Here is a 21,956-nt window from a genome sequence, read left to right as displayed (position 1 = left end):
ACCGGCGACAAGAAACGCCTCCTACAGCTGCAATCCCGTGTCGTTACACGCGCCAGAAGAAGCGGCCAGCGGACAGCGGCCAACCCAGACGGAGCGAGCCGGCAAGAAGTCCCTCCGACAGCGGCACATTAGGGTAGCACGAAAACTGATGTCGCAACGCTCCACTCCCCCCAGTCCGTCTCGGTACTTTTCACTAATTAGCTGCATCGTCCGTCTTGTGTTGCTTTTCTGTTTCTGGCTTTGGTTAGGTAAATGAAACGGTCGCCTGAAGCCCTCCGCCAACACAGAGCTGCTCCCGAAGCAGCTTCCTCGTCACAGTCTCCGGCCACAATGTCACCGTATCTTCGCAAGTTTTCTGTTACGTACACAAACGGAAACGCCATTTAACCATTCTATCCGCACAAACGGCTCTGGTTGTTTATTTCTTCATCGCACCAAGATAAGGCGTGTAGAGAGGAAAGAACATATCTTAGGTCTTAGGAGTTGATGTAGGGTGTTAAATAAAGTCAGAGTCTATTAGATTCTTCATATCGAATTCCCTTCCGCGTCTCTTCTCGTATATCGCCTTAATCATACAAAATACTTTTCAGCAATCACACGACAAAAAATTAAGCGGTAAGCAGTAGTAGATGTTGAAAGTGGCGGTATTCTGATGGCGCCAACCAATCATAATGTGCTTTTATATACACGAAACTGAACTCCAGACTCTCACTAGGTGAAGCCTGTATTATAGAATAGATGCCATATGCTTTATCATTTTCACGCCTACCCGAAAAGTTTTAACTGTTGATAGTTTTCATATTTATAATATTATATATGGATTTAAATATCAATAGATACGTTCATTACACGCTTCACAAAGTAATTATCTTTCTTCACTTCGCCGATGCCGAGGGTATTAGAAAGGAAAGGCAGGAATTTAACGTCTCACCGACAACGGGGACTTAACAAGAGCGATGAAAGATCAGCATTTAACGTACCGTCAACAAAGGAACCATTTGAAACGGTGCGCGCGGGATTAGCCTAGCGGTCTATGGCGCTGAAGTCATGGACTGTGCGGCTGGTCCCGGCGGAGGTTCGAGTCCTCCCACGGGCATGGGTGTGTGTGTTTGTCCTTAGGATAATTTAGGTTAAGTAGTGTGTAAGCTTAGGGACTGATGACCTTAGCAGTTAAGTCCCATAAGATTTCACACACATTTGAACATTTTGAAACGGTGCCGAGGCTCGGATTAGGCAAGGGTGTTGGAATAATCCATGCCCTCGCCTTGACCGACTTACAGCATCTATGTATGCAAAAGCCAAATCGGCACGGCCGAACGGGGTTCTGGAAGCCGCGCCTCCCGAATGCTAGTCCAATGAGTTTAACGTTTCACCTTGCTCCGTCGAATGTCAACCGAGTCGAAGAAGTAGCTTCACTGGACGCTAATGGGTGTAATCAGCCTTGGCCTTCACGGAACTGTTCATCTCAGGGTTCAGGAGGTTTCGAAACAATGAAGAAAGAAAAGAAGCTTTTCGGGTTTCGAAGCATAGAAGAAAATAAGGGATGTCAGATTTTAACGAGCAGTCGACCTCGAATTCTTTTAATATGGGTCACTAGTCATGATGGACACGAATATGGCAAAAAATGATCGGAGGCGTAATGAAGGAATTCTCTCAGCAGTCAACTGAAGTGATTTTAACGGAACAATGGGGAATTTAAATGAGGATAGTTCAATGTATACTCGAAGGCCACTTTTCCCAATAAAAGTTTAATGTATGGAATAATAACCGCTACCAGTCAGAGTAGAAGGTGGTTCCATTTAATGCACGACCAGTTTCGAATATGGCCCCATCTTCAGGAGGTTTTATATTCAATTACGTGTTTCCCTGCTCTATGTTAGAGACCACAGTTTAAATAAATAAAAAAACTTATTTGATGACGACCACACAGATCCAGCTGAAACAATTGGAAGTGGCTAAGGGGCATATGTTGTAAAGTTTTATAGTACCTGCATACAGCTGGAGTATCAAAAATGTACAAATGTGTGTGAATTCCTAAGGGACCAACCTGCTGAGGCCATCGGTCCCTAGACTTAAACACTATTTAAACTAACTTACACTACGAACAACACACACACACCCATGCCCGACGGAGGACTCGAATCTCAGGCGGGAGGGGCAGCGCAGTGCGTGACATAGCGCATCAAACCGCGCGGCTTCTGGAGTATCTATGTCGTTTCCACATTACATCAATTACACTTTATTTTAAAAAATATCGATTTTTTACACATCAAGTGTGTATTACACATCACCTTCTATGTATTTAGTCGTCATCACGTTATTTGTTTTTTATTTAAACAATGATCCCCAATACTGAACACTGAAACATGTAACTGAATGTAAAACCCCATGAAGATGGAAGACAGTCCGAAACCGGTCGTGCATTAAGTAAAACAACCTTTTATTGCGGCTGATACCGGTTATTATTCAGCTCCCTATAAAGGAATAGTCACGGAGTTCAACTACATCTAATATTGATAAAATTGCTATCCTACTTCCTTTCTTGTGTTATTTCGTGCAAATATGGGCACCCGAATCGGAGAGCAAACTGAACGTGGCTTCCTCTTAGAACGAGCGCAGTAAGCTGCTACTGCGCCAGGCTGTTTGACACTCAGTTACTCTACTCGGACATAAGAGCGACAGAGGAATTCGCTACCGTTTCGCATCAAACCTCCATCTGGAACGGCCGTGCGCCACTGCGTTAACAAAGCCCAGCGAGCACGTAAGTCTTCCAAATGCTACGCCTGCCGGAGATCAGCAAACAGCTTTCAGCAACAGTGTTGGCAGACGCCGTGGCGCGCCGGCCGCCGCGCCGCTCTCGCGGCGGAACCTCCGCTCGTATCGCTAAGATATCGGCCGCGACCGCTATCTGTACATCGGGAGCCGCCCGCGGCTTGATTTACGACTAAATAACTGCAGCCGGCCGATCGTGTGCGATAACGCCTGGCGGCCGAGCCACGCCGCGGAATATTTTAAAACGGCCGTCCGCAACACTCTCCGCCCGGGGAATTGTGTACACAGTGATTTACATCTCGCTATCTGGCGCGTTCACCTGCAGCCGGCTGCAGGCGTAAAACCAACTGGCCGCCGCCTGCTTGCGGGTCTCCGCTGCGCGCATTAAAATACACTGCCCTTTATTTAGTCCAGTTCCTGACGCAGCGCCAGCTCCGACAAGCGTGTCTCCAAATTATATTCGCGTTACATTATGTTACGAGCCAGGCCGCGCCGGCGCCTAGCGAGGACAACGCGGTGATACGGAAATAAGACGGCGAAGGCGGGCCAGCGCCGTGACGACCTGAAATGTCTTCGTCAGCCTCGTCTGGACGACCCGGCGGCACTGCGCCTGCGCCGCCCGGCCTTGAAGAATTATATTTCTGCCCGTCGTTCTCACGCAGGTTTGAGACTACCCGTCGAACAAAACGCAGCACAGCTGTGAGCCACAGAGATTAACAACTGGTCTGGTCTTACTAGGGGACGCCATTCTAACTTACTACAGCTAATCAAGAGCGAGTACTTGGCAACTGCTGTTGCTGTAGGTGGAGAAATGAAGCTTCGGCTAGCATAGCTAACTTCCTGCTGCGCTGTCAAAACATTACTGAAATCGCCCCATCATCATCAGCGCCATCAACAAGAACAGCAAAAAATCTTTGCCGGCCTAACTTTTCCTTTTCTTCATATTCGTGTAACTCGCGCATATACACATTATTTTCACCAAATGTGTCTTAGCAGTATTTTAATAAAACCTCAGCGTGTCCATTACCAGCCACTTACAATATGTTTGATACACAAAGAATTAGGATATGTTCGGTATATTAAGAATTATATACTTCAAAAATTGATTCTTATCTGCATAATGTAGCCGGCCGGGTGGCCGAGCGGTTCTAGGCGCTACAGTCTGGAACCGCGCGACCGCTACGGTCGCAGGTTCGAATCCTGCCTCGGGCATTGATGTGTGTGATGTCCTTTGGTTAGTTAGGTTTAAGTAGTTTTAAGTTCTAGGGGACTGATGACCTTAGAAGTTAAGTCCCATAGTGCTCAGAGCCATTTTTTGCATAATGTAACCGAGTAATACCCCGATATGTTCAGTCTACAATCGAAACAAATTGTGGTCTGCCAGCATACAATCTGCACGGTACTATACCACTCACGGTACGCGAAGATCTTCATCAAGAACAAATTCCCTTCTCATTTTTGCATATTGGTGTCGTCAAGATGCTGCTAATTAAATGTTCTTTCACAAAATTCATGATAAAGATCAGCTTAAAAGAATTCTATTCATCTTCACTCCCGCTATTTTGGTATGAATATCTGACGATCAAAGACTTTTCTTTCAGTGTAGGGTGTCGGTATACGTAATAACATTTCTTGGTTTTATCGGCCAGGAAGTTTGGAACGCTGTTCACAGAGTGTTTTGAGGTGCTTGAAAAAAATAAGTAGAGCCATTGACATCCACGACGCCGATAACGTATAAAATGAAAATTACTGCTCTCGGTTGCGACCAACGCAACAATTATTTCTTTTTTCATATCCCTATTTCAATAGATACCGCATACACAATGTAACGTCTATTTTACATTGGACAAAACCGGAAATATTCATCACTTGCTGCAGTAAAAAAACTCCTACAATCAAGCACATGCACAAAGTTTCTTTTTATGATTTTTTATTACGTACGAGGGCCGTTCAGAAAGTAACCTCCGGTTGATTTAAAAAACTACACCAAGTTAAATACAAATATTTTAATATATACATCTTACAACTACATCCTTGCACTATTTTTCTACATAGTCTCCATAGCGATTGAGGCACTTATCGTATCTCTTCACAAGCTTTGAAATTCCTTCTGCATAAAAATCACCCGCTTGTGCCTGGAGCCAGCCTGTGACCGCATCTTTGAGCTCTTCGTCGTCATCAAACCGCTGTGACCCGAGCCATTTCTTCAAATGCATGAAGAGGTGATAATCACTTGGCGCCAGGTCTGGGCTGTAAGGTGGATGGTTGATAACGTCCCACTTGAAGGACTCAAGAAGGGCCGTTGTTCTGTGAGCAGAGTGAGGACGGGTGTTATCGTGCAAAAAAACGATACCGGAAGTCAGCATACCACGGCGTTTGTTCTGTAGAGCCCGTCGTAACTTTTTTATTGTTTCACAGTACACGTCTTGATTAATGGTCGTACCACGTTCCATGAATTCAACCAACAACACCCCTTTGGCATCCCAAAACACCGTTGCCATCAGTTTTCTGGCAGAAAAATCTTGGGAGGCTTTTCTTGGTTTGGTAGGCGAATTTGAATGTGCCCACATCTTTGATTGTTCTTTTGTCTCAGGGTTCACGTACTTAATCCAGGTTTCGTCACCGGTCACGATTCTGTTTAACAATGGTTCTCCTTCGTCCTCATAACGTGACAGAAAGTCTAATGCAGAGGCCATTCTTTGAGTTTTGTGGTGGTCGGTAAGAATTTTGGGCACCCATCGTGCACAGAACTTACGGTAACCCAATCTTGCTGTCACTATCTCGTACAAGAGAGTCTTAGAAATCTGTGGAAAACCAGTAGACAACTCCGACACTGAGAAACGTCGATTTTCACGAACTTTTGCATCAACTGTCTGAACGAGTTCGTCAGTCACCAATGATGGTCTACCACTCCTCTCTGCATCATGAACGTTTTCTCGTCCACTTTTAAATAAACGTACCCATTCACGGACAACTCCTTCACTCATAACTCTTGGTCCGTACACGGCACAAAGCTCACGATGAATAGCTGCTGCAGAATATACTTTGGCTGTAAAAAACCTTATGACAGCACGCACTTCACATTTGGCGGGGTTTTCTATTGCAGCACACATTTCAAACTGCCACAAAAACTGAACTAGCGCAGGTACGACGTTCACTCGACCACGGCTTGATGCCGACTGACCTGTTGAGTGCGTGAACGCACAGATGGCGTCGCTACTCCCCCCACAACCCGCACTGTGACCAATCGGAGGTTACTTTCTGAACCGCCCTCGTATTTCATAAATACATGGCATCTACATCTTTATTGTATGTCGTTTAACACAAGGTGGAACTATATCACAACGTATTATTATTCAAATTCTTCATGGATACGATAAAACTGAACTGGTATACGCACACCGTTACGAAACTAAACCTCGTAGATCTAAGTACTACAATTTTATTTCTATCTAGAAAAACTCAGGGTTTCACAAAAGTCTCATAAGAAGACAAGTCTAGCTAGTTCCTGGCCGTGCATCCTAGCGTAAGACTGAACGAAGTGGTTAGCTCACTGGATTCAGATCCCCATCCGGCGAACCAGATTTACAAATTTCGTGATTTCCCAAAATCGCTTAAAGCAAATGCCGGAGTAGTTCCTTCGAAAAGAAAGGGCAGATTTTCCTCCTCATCCTTCTCTAATAAGACGTGTGCTCCGTTTCTGATCACCTCGTTGTGGACGGGACGTTAAACGCTTGTCTTCCTTCCTTCCTAACCTAACAAGGGAACCTCCCCATCGCACCCCCCTCAGATTTAGTTGTAAGTTGGCACAGTGGATAGGCCTTGAAAAACCGAACACAGATCAATCGAGAAAACAGGAAGAAGTTGTGTGGAACTATGAAAAAATAAGCAAAATATACAAACTGAGTAGTCCATGTGCAAGATAGGCAACAAAAAGGACATTGATAGCTGATGAGCGCCGTGGTCTCGTGGTTAGAGTGAGCAACTGCAACCGATTCCTCCACAGGAAAACACGTCTGATATATTCTTTACGACACTGGTGACGGCATGTGCGTCACATGACAGGAATATGTTGTCGACCCACCTAACTTGCACACTTGGCGAATGGGTAAAAAGATTCTTCTACCTTGCCCGATTTAGGTTTTCTTGTGGATGTGATAATCAATCCAAAAAAAGTGATGAAAACATAAGAGTTTGTCACATAAACTGCATCAAATGAATGCAACAGTTTTAGAGTCGCACAGTTTTCCCTGTGCTCTGTCAAAACATATGTTTTTTACGTTTTCAAATGTTTCCGTGCGTAGACCGTTAAATTCTGTATATGTCCAAGCAAATATGAACATGTCCTGGAATTTTGGAGAGCGAAGTTGATTATGTGTGAGTGCCTGAACTTTGATAGTTATCTGAAAATAAAAAATTAAAATTTTCACCCCAGAGAAGATTTGAATCAACGACCTGTCGTTCCACAGCTGCTCACGCTAACCACGGGACCACGGCGCTCGTAAGCTAACACCCTCCTCGATGTTGCCTACCTTGCGCATGGACTACTCAGTTTGTATATTTTGCTTATTTTTTTCATAGTTCCACACAACTTCTTCCTGTTTTCTCGATTGATCTGTGTTCAGTTTTTCAAGGCCTATCCCTGTGCCAACTTATAACTAAATCTGAGGGGGGTGCGATGGGGAGGTTCCCTTGTAAGTAACTACACTAGAGTTAACCTACGGGGACCCTCCAACTGCTACGTTTCCCGGCATTATTCTGATTCCAACATTCAATTCTGCATATTACTTACAACATGGACATATTCATTTATAACAATCAGATATAAATTAAAATTAAACCTGCATCAGTGACGAGAGGTTTGGTAAGAACATTACGAAGCCCTGTTTTCGAAACATTGTGCTACTGTGTCCACTGAGTACCGAATTTCGAGGATTCTTGTGATGTTATAAACACTTTCCGAAGAAACTTGCTCCCTAATAGCTGTCAGTAAACAAAATAAACCTACTCGTGCGTGCCTGAGTGTCGACATCTGCACAGCCACATATTTCGGAGTGCCATTTCCGACATTTGAGATAAATTTTGGAGAGTAGGAACTATAGCATTTAACAGTTTCCCAACTGACCAATGAGCTTGTTGCAGTAGGCGCTTTAGAAGCACCTCGCCTGCGATGGATAAAAGTCTGCGTGGCATCCTCAATAATAATTGTTTTATAGTTAAAAGTTTAAAGACAGTGTTAGACTTTCGTCTATTTCGTTACATGTCATCGATAATAATTACTGTTGAAACTTTCTGGCAGATTAAAACTGTGTGCCGGACCGAGACTCGAACTCGGGACCTTTGCCTTTCGCGGGCAAGCGCTCTACCGACTGAGCTACCCAAGCACGACTCACGCCCCGTCCTCACAGCTTTAATTCCGCCAGTACCTCGTCAGCTTTCATTCTAATAATTACTGTTGTTTTAAGTCTCTATTATCACCAAGTCGGGCAGCCGTGACACTATATTGGCTCCAATGCACAGATTCCTGCAGACGTAGATGAGTTGTTGACATCTGCAAGAGCTAAAGATGGCTAATAGCCCTTCTTCCTAGTTTTCTGTAACTTTTACACGTTTATCCTACTTCCATCGTACCAGTGCAAGCCTTACGTCATTCCTGTTTCGTTTGTAGTAACCGAGGTGGGTCACGGAACTACCGAAAGCTGCCGAAAATCTACATGAAGTCCTTTCTAGGATACTCGATCCATTGGAACTTCTCTTCGTCTATCACAAACGACACAAATAATGTTCAGCACAGAATCAATGAGTCTATCACCGTTCCTCTTATATTTACAAGTACACACTGTAACGCTTATTATACTGATAAATGTAACAAGCTCTCTTAATTTAAGTTTATGGAGAATTAACGTACGTTTGATGAAAAAACTATACGACTAACTGTTAACAGTTTGCAAAAAGTGTCATCAACACGAAACACGAATTCATGTGCCTATCCAATGTTCGCAGAAAGTTCATTTCAGTAATTAGGATAAAAATTTGTAACTTATGGCCAGTATAGAGAATATGATGTATTACAGTGTCGTCATGCTTGGCGCCTACGTTCTTAATGTACAATACGAGGTCCTCTTTCGGCAGAAGAAATTTCAGGCCCGGTGCAATCCCACCATCAGCGTTCCGGCTTGGCGAACGGATAAAATACCTTACAAATTTTTAATATCGGCAGGCAAGTGCGGATGCGGCTCTCACTCCTCTTACCCGCGAAGACGCCTACCGACGGATGTGGGACGTTTCACATAGCCGTCTCCGGCCGCGACGGATCCTCGTTTTACGAGGTGGTGCGCGCCGCCCCGAGCGGCCGACATCAAACTAATGAGTGGCGGCAGCCGGGGTCAGGGGTTCGAACCTCTGGTCGTGGCCGTAAAAGACGCCTTTAACGGCCTGTCGACCCGCCGTCCCCCGTGGCGAGAGATCGCCGCGCCGGCTCCCACCAGCGTAAGCCTGCCTCCTCCGCAGGGAGTCCCCGCTACGCCCTGCCATTCGCCTCATCACTGCAGTTTCTGTAAGATAACGTGATCAGGCTTCCTCTACGAATACTCAAATCGTGACACTGTTTCGAAAACTTTTATATTTTCTACCGCGATGTACACTTTGAAATTCTGAATGCATCTTTGTGTAGAGTCCTGGCGTGAAAATGTCTTTCTGCAGCACTTATTTGTTATGACTGTCTGCGTATTTAGTTATGAAATGTCCTATCAGATTGTAACTGTACGATGGGCCGAAAATCGAACCTGGAACCTTAGCTGTCAATTACCAACTGAGCAATCCGGACAAGAAAACACGGCTCCCACTCACAGCTTTATTTCTGCCAACAGCCCTGTCTTACCTTCAACACTTCACAAAGGTCTCCTGCATACCAAACAGGACTAGCTGTCCTGGAACAAAGGATATTACGGATATGTGGCTCAGTCACAGCCTACGCGATTGTCTGGAAAAAAAAGTTCAAATGGCTCTGAGCACTACGGGACTTAACAACGGAGGTCATCAGTCCCCTAGAACTTAGAACTACTTAAACCTAACTAACCTAAGCACATCACACACATCCATGCCCGAGGCAGGATTCGAACCTGCGACCATAGCGGTTCCAGACCGTAGCGCCTAGAACCGCTCGACCACTCCGGCCGGCGATTATGTGCACAACGAATCTTTTCACCCTAGGTTAAATCTGTGCTGTACCTGGACCCGGACCTACAACGTTGCATTTTTTTAGACGAGTGCTAGCACGAAACATTTGGGTAGTTTGGAAGGAGGTTAGAGAGGTACTGGCGCAAGTTATGCTAAAACGTGCCCTAATTGCTCAGTCGTTAAGACCACTGCCCGCCAAAGGCAACGTTCCGGGTTCGAGCCCCGGTCCGGTATACAGTTTTAATTTGCAAGGAAGTTTCAAGACAGCGCACGAAATAACACTTTTCCTTCTACAACCATGAAAATACAAAAAACTTACTACGTATAACTCAATTACGTAGTGTAAGAAAAATGTAATGGCAGAGATTAGTTTCTGCATGCATCTATCTTTTAAAACAAAGAAATGTTACCTACTTTCGTTTGCCAAAACAAGATTTGTGTAACTGATTCTCTGTCTTCAGCTTAGTTGGTAAACTGCTGAAAGTGTCACTCCTGCGGAGTAAAAAGCCGTGGGTCAACCTAGTACGTCCGATACAAAGACGGCAGTGGATGATAGATTACCGTCGGGAGGGGCGGAGGGAAGAACGGCACTTGGCGGAAGTCTCCTTGTCTGCCTGAAGCTTTTTTAGACAAGGGGATTTCCCGCCAAGAGTTGGTCCACGACTGAACAAAACGGGATTTGACGTAAATCCTCAAATGTGCCCCCAAGAAGGGGGTGTAGGTATGACCACTACAAATATCAACTGAAGCTTTAAATTAGTGCAACCATTTACTATCCTTTCCACTACGAGTTTTGGAGGAATTGTTTAGTTTATAGAAGTTGTACACGATATAAATACAACTAGAAAAGTAGCCCGTGACCACTGAAACACAGCGCCACACGATCCTTTTAAATGACATCTCACTACATCATTGCAGGTCTAATCCTCCTATAAGCCTTGTGTAAATAATAATAAGTGTGGTTACAATAACTTGTTGTCTCAACTAAAGTTCTGGAAGTGCTTTCGGAATTCATTCATAGTTTTATGTGGGACTTCCATTTATAAGTGTCGTTTAGCATAGCTACAAAAATGAGTGTTCAACCAGCCGCACCTACCGGCTAGCACGCTGCCGCACTGGTGACAGTTCTGGACTCGCATTCGGCAGGAACAAAGCTAGAATCCCCTCCAGCCACTCACATCTGAGGTTTGCTGATTCCTCTAATCTGAATCCAAAGATGGTTCCTTACAGAAGAACACGGCCGTTTTCCTTCCTCGTCCTCATCCATTTGAAGCTGTGGCTCCATCTGTAACGACCTCGTCGACAGAACGATAGACGCTAATCTCCCTTCCGCCAGACAGTACAGTAGTTTACAGCTTTACTGTAGTTGAATAGGCGTCACCTCCGGAGAGCTACGGGATCAGGAGTAAAGGGCTTCTCGCGAAGCACTGAGCCACAATATAGCTTCAGACTCCACAAAGCGCCATTATCTGTATAACGTGGCTGTAACCAAGTGCAGCTAAGGATCCCGCAAACAGTGTAGTTGCAGCGATATGTTCGTGTGATAGCCGCTTAGGAACGCCATGAAATGAGAAACTGCAGCTACAGGAAAGCACTTTACTAGTGCTAATTGTCCTCTATGACGCGTGTTGCAGTATGAAAACAAACCATAGATACACACGCAAAGCACATCTCTGGGATCCATACTCCCTGTTAAACACTGCTTTAACAGACGGCAAGTTGGTATCCTCCATCGTATACGACCATATACCTCCGTTATCGTATGTTTTCCTTTCACGTATCCCTTTACGGAGCTCCAGGCGCTTGTTAAGGCAATAAAATGGCAATATACGCGTCTAGCAGTAACACGAGACTGATTCCGGAATTACAATACTGACACAGTGCGTAATGAATCAACAGCGTCCCTATTAGCGTTAATAAACCTACGTTAGCTACTTATTCTGGGGAAGTTACAATTCTTTAAATAATGCTAACACAGAAAATATATTGCGTCCGGCAGAGTTAACGAGTAATAATTTCTCGGATGCATGTAGCGAGTAAACTTTGCCAATTGACACCAATATACTCTTCCTTCATTTCCGCTTCTTTCCCCTGCAACGTGAATACTCATGCCTATAGATACGGACCGCCAACTCAATTTAGAGTAGGAAGAAGGGTTATCGGCTCCCGTTCAAGCGGTAGAGATAGCCTGGAGTTGACACTGAGAGACGTAGCATCTTGGTAAACACAGGAAACTTATTCAAAACGAGTGGGGGCTCAATTCCCAGTCCAGAAATTTAGATTCGTATTCTTAACTCTAGATTACTAAATCCTCGTAAAACTTATGGCTGCAGCTGGTCTCTCTTGGTGGTTCCCGACAACCTGGGACACGTGCACTTGATTACCTACATGGAAAACATAGTTGAATTATTTATTACCTAACTCCAGCGGTTTGCTAGCATTAGTGCCCTTGTAGCAAATATTACGAATGTTTTATAGTGGTGTGCCCGTTTTCTAATGGCCGATATACTTGTTTCATCGGTTAGATTTACCTCAGTGTGCCATTGTATGTGAAATATCAAGCAGACAGTGTTTTAAGAGTTTTACATCACAATTGACGGTCTTCAGTGCTACTCGCCTCTTCTGTTAGTGAAATTACACTACGGGTGGTGCTGAGTTTGATTTTGACACTAACATACTGGGTGCTTTGCTTCAAGGCTGGTAAAGACACACACAATGGGGAATTTAGTGAAGAGGAAGATTTTCTTCGAGAAGATAATTTTGTGTGCACGGATGACAGTGATGTAGACCCAGACGTTGAAGCAGCAAATGAGGAATCAGATGAAGAATCCCCAGGTGACGTGGAAGAATGCAGAAGACTACTCATTTTGTGTGTCAAATACTCTTGGAGTCACAATAATTATAATAATTTGTAACTAGTGAATAGCATAAATTATGACTTCTTTCCCCTTAACATCTTGAGCAATGAATTTGTCATCATATGGTATGAAAACATGACATTTTGCACTTATTTTGAATGTAATGTACCACTGGAGATCTAATAATTGTAATAAATTAGTGCATAACCTATGAATTATGATTGAATTTTCTCCTTTTGAGAGAACTGAAAGGCGATATGTTTAATTGTTAACAATTCAACAGCCAAGATCGCATAAAACATTTTTTTTTTATTTCAGACAACTAGTTTCAAAAGATTTTGCTGTCATCTTCAGGTTTTAAAATTTTTTGTTGTAAAATGAACATGTTTTACAACACAAGACTTTAACACATGAAGATGCCAGCAGTCTAATAAAACCGGTTGTCTTAAATTAAAAAAAATATTTTATGGGATCTTCGCTGTTGAATGGTTTTTATGAATTATGACCTCTTTTGAATAAAATTTGGAGTATCAAAATTTATGATGGTTTACTAGTAACTTAACATTTTTCCCTCCTTCAATGCTCTGGCATCTGCGCTAGGGAGAACAGCGACACACTGGACTGCCTTCACTCAGCCACAGAGTGCTGCGAGGTGTGTAATCTTAAAATGACGCACAAGACCAGTACAGCGGCGCCAGTGTCCAAGATTCTAAATGCGCGCAGTACGGTGAGGTATTAGAAAACCTGATGAACACTGAAAGACGCCTCTGTTTCCACAAGAATATGGATAACGCGATCGCCAGGAATCTGATCAGAATGAGACATATCTTATACTGATCAGCCAGAACATTAACCTCCTTACAGCAAAGAAACGCCGGGACTGGCGCCAGACATGCACACGCCTCAACTCCACCCTGCCTGTCAACTCCTCCAAGTACTGGTCAGCCTTCCGCCGCCTTACTGGTAGCCATCCCACGCCGCATTACCCTATTCTCCACGACAATGGCCCCTTCCCTGACAACCTCAGTAAGGCTACCGATTTTGCTACCCACATCCGAGGTCTTCTCCATTCCTGACGATCCTCATTTTGATTACTCACTCTTCCCCACCGTCCTTGACCGCACTGATACCTCTGTTCCATCGCTCGCCCCTAGTTTCCAGTACTTGGATGAGATACCTCCCTCAGATATCAACAGTCCCTTCACCACACACGACATCACACACGACATCACACTCGTCCTCCGCTCCAAACGCAAAACCGCCCCTGGTCACGACAGCGTCAACTACCGCCACCTCAAGAAATCCCCACTGGCTGACCTTTCTACCCTATACAAAGTCCTCCTCTCCACTGGCTTTTACCCCAACCTGTGGAAGACTTCCCACGTCCTGCTGTTCCCTAAACCCAACAAACCCCTCCTGTGATACCTCTTCCTATGGTCCCATCTGCCTCACCTCTGTGTCCAGTAAGGTCTTCGAGACCATCCTCTTTCGTCGTATTCACCGCCGCCTTAACCAGCACCACCTCCTTCCCCTTACCTAGTGTGGCTTCCAGCCCTCCTTCTCAGCCAACGACCAGATCCTTAACCTTAACGATCTTCTTTCCCTCCAACTTAGCTCCCGTCGCTCCGCTACCTATGTTTCCCTTGACCTCCAGAACGCCTATGACCGTGTCTGGCATCCTGTGCTCACCTTCAAACTCCAGACCTATGCTCTCCCTATCAATTTCGTCCGTCTCGTTGCTTCCTTTCTCTCCCGTCGTCCCTCCTATGTCACTATCCACAATTCCAACTCCCGTGCCTTCCATCCCTCCACCGGCGTGCCCCAAGGCTTCGTCCTTTCCCCTCTCCTCTATCTCCTGTATACTGCTGATATGCCCAAACCTCTCCCGCCTGTTAATCTTCTCCAATTTGTTGATGACACCGCCTTCCTGGACCTTTATCCTACCCTTCAACAGTCCCGACGTACCCTCCAAACCCACCTTGACCAGTTCACCACCTGGTGCAACCAATGGTTCGTTCATATCAACCCCTCCAATACCCAGTGGATTATCATTGGCCACACCACGCACTCTTATCTCCATGACTTGTACCTAACCATTTATGGTCGTCCTATCCACCTCACTCCTACCCTAACATACCTTGGCTTCACCCTTGACTGCCACCTCACCTCGACTCCCCATCTGCTTGCAATCCAACATAAAGCCCACAACAGAATCTGCCTCCTGAAACTCCTGTCCGGCCGGACATGGGGACTGCATCCTTCCACCATCCTTCACACCTACAAATCCTTGATCTGCCCCATCCTTTGTTATGCCAGCGTCACTTGGAATTCCGCCCCTCCCACATTGTATAAAACCCTCCACGTCCTAGAACACCATGCACTCTGCCTCGCCTTCTGTATCCGCCTTCCATTCCTCACACACATCCTCTACGATCACATCTGCATCCCCCACCTTCTCCTTTACCTTGGTGGTCTAGCGGTTCTAGGCGCTCAGTCCGGAACTGCGCGACTGCTACGCTCGCAGGTTCGAATCCTGCCTCGGGCATGGATGTGTGTGATGTCCTTAGGTTAGTTAGGTTTAAGTAGTTCTAAGTTCTAGGGGACTGTTGACCACAGATGTTAAGTCCCATATTGCTCAGAGCCATTTGAACCATTTTTCTCCTTTACCTTGAACACATCTGCACCCTGTATATCATCTGCCCACTCGATCCAACCCACCCCTGGTGTCCACCTTTCTCTCGACCCTCATCCTGCTGCTGCGCCTTTACTGTTGTGTACCACCCTCTTCCATCTGCACACCCTCCACCTCCTTTCCCAACGCAACTTTCAGCACCTTCCTCCCCCTACTCCTCAGGGCTCCCTGTCCCCTCCCCTTCCTTTCCCCTGAGCGGTTTTCCCCCTCCCCACCACCTCCCTCTCCCATGGCCCCCCTTCTGTGTCTCTGTGCTCCCTCCTGCCTTGTCTTCCCTATTCATCTCCTGCCCAACCCATCTCCTGCCTCTTGGTGCACCTCCTACCCCTCTGTTTCCTTCCTCTCCAGCCTCCAGTCCCTTGGCAGGAACCCTACCAGCGGTTTTTATTCTTCATGAGTGCTCTGTCGCTCTGTGTGATTTTTACACGGTGGCCGACTTTTAACTTGTGTTTGCCTCCAGTGGTTTTTTAAGTGCACTGTCCCTGTATTAGTGTATATTTTAACTCCCCATCATCTCCATTTACTGTGTATTCTAAACCCCTTTTCGTCCCCCTTTTTATGTAAGAATCCCCCTTTCTGTGTTTTTGTAAAACCATTTGGCTGAAGAGTGGTGTACTGTGCCACTGCCAGCCCTCCCCTGCCAATGTGGGACAGGGGAATGAAATTACAATAAAAGAAAAAAAAACAGAACATTATGAGTACCGACTTACTATCGATATAAACCTGTCAAGTAACAGCAGCATCACCTGGCTAGGAATAACTGCAAGTTAGACACACGCACAGGGCATGTGGCATCAGTGAGCCATGCGCTAACCGTGTGTAGGATGGGAAAAGCGCGCGATCTATCTGACTTTGACCTCTCAGCACGAGCATTTCGGAAACTGCGCGACTTGCCGGCTGTTCGGAAAATGCTGTAGTGATTGTCTTCTAGACCTGGCGAAACCAAGGTCCAGATGCCGAAGAGTTGGGTGGCCATCCCTCATTACAAATGTTGGACGTCGTAGGCTGGGCAGACTGGCAAAACAGGACAGTCGGCGAGCTGTGGCGGAACTAACAACACACATTTATACTAGGCAGAGTACAAGTGTGTCTGAACACACAGAGCACCGAACACTCCTTATGATGGGCCTCTGCAGACGAGGACCCCATTCCTGTGCCAATGTTAACACCACAACATCGGCAACTACAACTGAAATGTGCACGTGATAATCGGCACGGAGCGTTGGTGCAGTGGCAGAGCGTTGCATGGTCTGATGAATCCCGGTACCTTCCTCACCACACCGATGGGTGGGCGCGAAACCGTCGTCTTCCAGGAAAACAGCACCTAGTCATCTATATTGTGGGAAGGAGATAAGCTGACGGCGGCTCAATTATGCTCTGGGGAACATTCGTGGGGGCATCCATGGATCCAGTAGAGTTCGTGCAAGGCACCATTACGGCCAATGAGTATCGTACACTGGTTGCTGATCACGTCACCTCTTCATGACGGTCATGTTTCCCGACGGCATGGCATTTTTCGACAAGATACTGCGCCATGTCACAAGGCCAGGAGTGTGATGGAGTGTTTCGAGGAACACAATGCCAAGTTCCAACTGATGTGCTACCCCCTCCCCCCCTACTGACCAGATTGAACCCGATCGAACACATCTGGGATGTGCTTAAATGTGGTGTCAGAGCTCGTCGCCCCCCTTCCCGAAATTTACGGGAACAAGGTGATTTGTGTGTGCAGATGTGGTGGCAGCTCCCTACAGAAACCTACCAAGGCCTCAATGCTTCCATGCCACGACGCGGCACCGCTGTTATCTACGCCAAAGGAGGGCTTACGGGCTATTAGGTAGGTTGGCATAATGTTCTGGCTGACCAGTGTACACACATATACGATAATCGTTGAAGCCATCCTTGGGATTCGAGCTCGTAAGCTGCCAACATTCTGGTTATAAAGACAGTAACAAGCGTGTTTGTGACACCACTCGCTCTTGGCCAACACGGTTAGGTTATTTGTTAAGAATCATGGAGGAGAATGCTTAATTACCCGTGATACGAGGATTTCGACTGTTCAAGTCACAATTTGTAAGTACAGTTACAGGAGGGAAGTCCACACTCTCAATGCAGTACCTTGACCTACAGATACTAGAATACACAGCAGGAGTCACGCACAGGCGGGCTGTGATCTGTGACGTGACTGCACTGAAGCTTACAGGCACCCGAAGCTTACAGGTACACGATGAACACTTGTTTAACTCATATGCTGGTCTGAAAGTAATCGGGATTTTCTATGTTTTACTGTTTTATTACTATTTTTTTATTATTATTAAGCTTTATATTACACTATTTATTCTGTGGTCGGCGAAATGCTAGTGTAAAGCACTCTAAGGACGTCGATTTCTTTCACCTTCTCGGAGGGCACTGCCTTTTTTCTGGGGGAAGAGGAACACACAGGATTAGACCACATACCCCTAGAGTGCGGGAGAAACCACCTGCAATGTCATTTTAAACTCTTTTAGGTTTTGTTTTTCTATTCTGGAAAGTTATATTACACCTAGAATGAGATTTTCACTCTGCAGCGGACTGTGCGCTGCAGAGTGAAAAATATCATTCTGGAAACATCCCCCAGGCTGTGGTTAAGCCATGTCTCCGCAATATCCTTTCTTCCAGGAGTGCTAGTTTTGCTAGGTAGGCAGAAGAGCTTCTGTGAAGTTTGCAAAGTAGGAGACGAGGTACAGGCGGAAGTAAAGCTGTGAGGACGGATCGTGAGTCGTGCTTGGGTAGCTCAGATGGTAGAGCACTTGCCAGCGAAAGGCAAAGGTCCCGAGTTCGAGTCTCGGTCCGGCACACAGTTTTAATCTGCCATGAAGTTTCAGCACAATGGGTATCCTGTTGTAGCATTCACAGCAGCATTTGTTTTCATGCTTTGCGTTTTGCCTAGTAGTAATTTGTTCGTTAATTGATGGTCTATTTAGCTGCGGTGGCCTGCGGTAGCTTCGTTTTTGTGCTGGAATATTTCTCTCATTATTAGGCTCATTACTACCCTAAATCAGAATAGGAGGATGGTAGACTGAAGAATGTTCAACAGTTTTTGTCAAATCTCTTTCGTTATCTAAAGTAGTAAACTGTACTGAGCACACTGGAGCATTTTCAACTGAAAACCAATCTGCAACTTAACAAGTATTTATCCATATTCTTTTCGTCTAACTGTTTCTAAGGCGCGCGTCAAACTATTGTTTTTCACTTAAATACTTATTCTAAGACTCCCTCAACACACCGATAATTATGGCGGAAGCCTGTGTTCAATCACCAGTCACTAATAAAAATTCACACTGCCGTTAGTAACCTTGTTTTCGTCAGCAAACGCAGCTTCAACACACTACATTATGGCAATTCCGGGCTACTGTCCGCTGGTTGTGTACACTCTTACATCAGCGGTGCTGCTTGTTACTGCTCGATCCCCACCGTGTATTCTAGCATCCCTGCCTAGACTTAATGACCTGCCCAGCCAAAGCGAGCTGAGTAGAGCACGAGGTCACCTGCTGCCCGATTAGTCGTTCGGCGGCGATGTCACATAAAATTAGAGCCTCGTGCAGCAAAGGAAGCGGACGCGGCTGCTCAGTAAATAGCCATTACCGTGGAGCAGCGAGTGGTGCTCCCACGCCCGGCTGGCTTACGTAATGGACACATCTGCGCGATGCAGACTGGGAGAGGGGAACTGGTCTGCGGGCAGTGGACAGCGGCTACCGCGCGCCTGCGCTCTCCACCCGTCACGTCCCGCTTAACGCGGGCGTTTAACGTGACGGATACGCGGCGCTGTCCTCGCGAGGTGTACGGCTCCGCTGACGCGCCCGCGGCACGATTTATGGAGCCGGCAGTGAGTGGCGATTTCCCCGAGGACGGGCAGCGCATATATATCGCGTGACACGTGCGCCGAGTGTCTCCGCTGAAGGCGCAGAGGAGTGGTGCGGCGCGGAGCGACCGCGGCTCCCGTTTTGAAGGAAGGCCCGCCGGCACCGGCCGGTCAGTGATGGGTTGGCGCGGCCCGCCGCGGACGACACTGAGCGATGCGAGGGACCCGCTGCCGGGCGCATTCCCCCGGGACCCGGGACCCCGCCACCGGCATTCCGGCTGCCGATTGGGGGAAAAACCACCTCCTACGGGGCCAACGCTCCACTCTTCAGCGCCTCCTCACTACGACCAGGAATCGAATGCAGAGCGCACGCGTTCCACATCTTGTTCTTCCTGGAGCAGCAGGCGGAGGACATCTTGCTGCGTCATTTGGCTGCCTCTATGGTGGAATTAAATCAAAAAATTATAGCCATGCACGCCATTATTTACATTACTAAACGGCTCACCTGGTGGGCGGATCCAGTTGCAGGATGCCTATTAACGGCTTCCAGGGCAACAAAATTCATGTTTAAACCAACGAATCTGGCAACGCTTCACAGTATACATCCTAAATTCTTTACTCCCCTCTCTCTGCCCGTCTTTTCATCCCTCCCGCTCTCTTGGTTCAAATGGCTCTGAGCACTATGGGACTCAACTGCTGAGGTCATTAGTCCCCTAGAACTTAGAACTAGTTAAACCTAACTAACCTAAGGACATCACAAACATCCATGCCCGAGGCAGGATTCGAACCTGCGACCGCAGCGGTCTTGCGGTTCCAGACTGCAGCGCCTTTAACCGCACGGCCACTTCGGCCGGCTCCCGCTCTCTCTTCTCTCTCCGTACATGTCCTCCTCCTCCCATCTCTATGTGCATAACCACCTCCCCTCTGTCTTCGTCCATCTACTCCTCCTCCCTCTCTATGTCATTTCTGTCTAAATGTTCAGTAGAGTATCATGTAGCAATCTTAAGAAAATCTGTTAAGATTTTTGGGAACAACGTTTCCCGTTATATGCGCAATATACTGCAAAAATATATAGCCTATCCGAACATTCATTAGAGTGTCGTGTAAAATTGTAGTTTACCGATCAAGAACTTTTCGTTTCGGTAACAATATATATACACTCCTGGAAATGGAAAAAAGAACACATTGACACCGGTGTGTCAGACCCACCATACTTGCTCCGGACACTGCGAGAGGGCTGTACAAGCAATGATCACACGCACGGCACAGCGGACACACCAGGAACCGCGGTGTTGGCCGTCGAATGGCGCTAGCTGCGCAGCATTTGTGCACCGCCGCCGTCAGTGTCAGCCAGTTTTCCGTGGCATACGGAGCTCCATCGCTGTCTTTAACACTGGTAGCATGCCGCGACAGCGTGGACGTGAACCGTATGTGCAGTTGACGGACTTTGAGCGAGGGCGTATAGTGGGCATGCGGGAGGCCGGGTGGACGTACCGCCGAATTGCTCAACACGTGGGGCGTGAGGTCTCCACAGTACATCGATGTTGTCGCCAGTGGTCGGCAGAAGGTGCACGTGCCCGTCGACCTGGGACCGGACCGCAGCGACGCACGGATGCACGCCAAGACCGTAGGATCCTACACGGTGCCGTAGGGGACCGCACCGCCACTTCCCAGCAAATTAGGGACACTGTTGCTCCTGGGGTATCGGCGAGGACCATTCGCAACCGTCTCCATGAAGCTGGGCTACGGTCCCGCACATCGTTAGGCCGTCTTCCGCTCACGCCCCAACATCGTGCAGCCCCCCTCCAGTGGTGTCGCAACAGGCGTGAATGGAGGGACGAATGGAGACGTGTAGTCTTCAGCGATGAGAGTCGCTTCTGCCTTGGTGCCAATGATGGTCGTATGCGTGTTTGGCGCCGTGCTGGTGAGCGCCACAATCAGGACTGCATACGACCGAGGCACACAGGGCCAACACCCGGCATCATGGTGTGGGGAGCGATCTCCTACACTGGCCGTACACCACTGGTGATCGTCGAGGGGACACTGAATAGTGCACGGTACATCCAAACCGTCATCGAACCCATCGTTCTACCATTCCTAGACCGGCAAGGGAACTTGCTGTTCCAACAGGACAATGCACGTCCGCATGTATCCCGTGCCACCCAACGTGCTCTAGAAGGTGTAAGTCAACTACCCTGGCCAGCAAGATCTCCGGATCTGTCCCCCATTGAGCATGTTTGGGACTGGATGAAGCGTCGTCTCACGCGGTCTGAACGTCCAGCACGAACGCTGGTCCAACTGAGGCGCCAGGTGGAAATGGCATGGCAAGCCGTTCCACAGGACTACATCCAGCATCTCTACGATCGTCTCCATGGGAGAATAGCAGCCTGCATTGCTGCGAAAGGTGGATATACACTATACTAGTGCCGACATTGTGCATGCTCTGTTGCCTGTGTCTATGTGCCAGTGGTTCTGTCAGTGTGATCATGTGATGTATCTGACCCCAGGAATGTGTCAATAAAGTTTCCCCTTCCTGGGACAATGAATTCACGGTGTTCTTATTTCAATTTCCAGGAGTATATATATATATATATATATATATATATATATATATATA

This window comes from Schistocerca nitens, chromosome 9, assembly GCF_023898315.1.
Source record: "Schistocerca nitens isolate TAMUIC-IGC-003100 chromosome 9, iqSchNite1.1, whole genome shotgun sequence".
Taxonomy (NCBI): domain Eukaryota; kingdom Metazoa; phylum Arthropoda; class Insecta; order Orthoptera; family Acrididae; genus Schistocerca; species Schistocerca nitens.
This window is presented reverse-complemented; position numbering follows the sequence as displayed.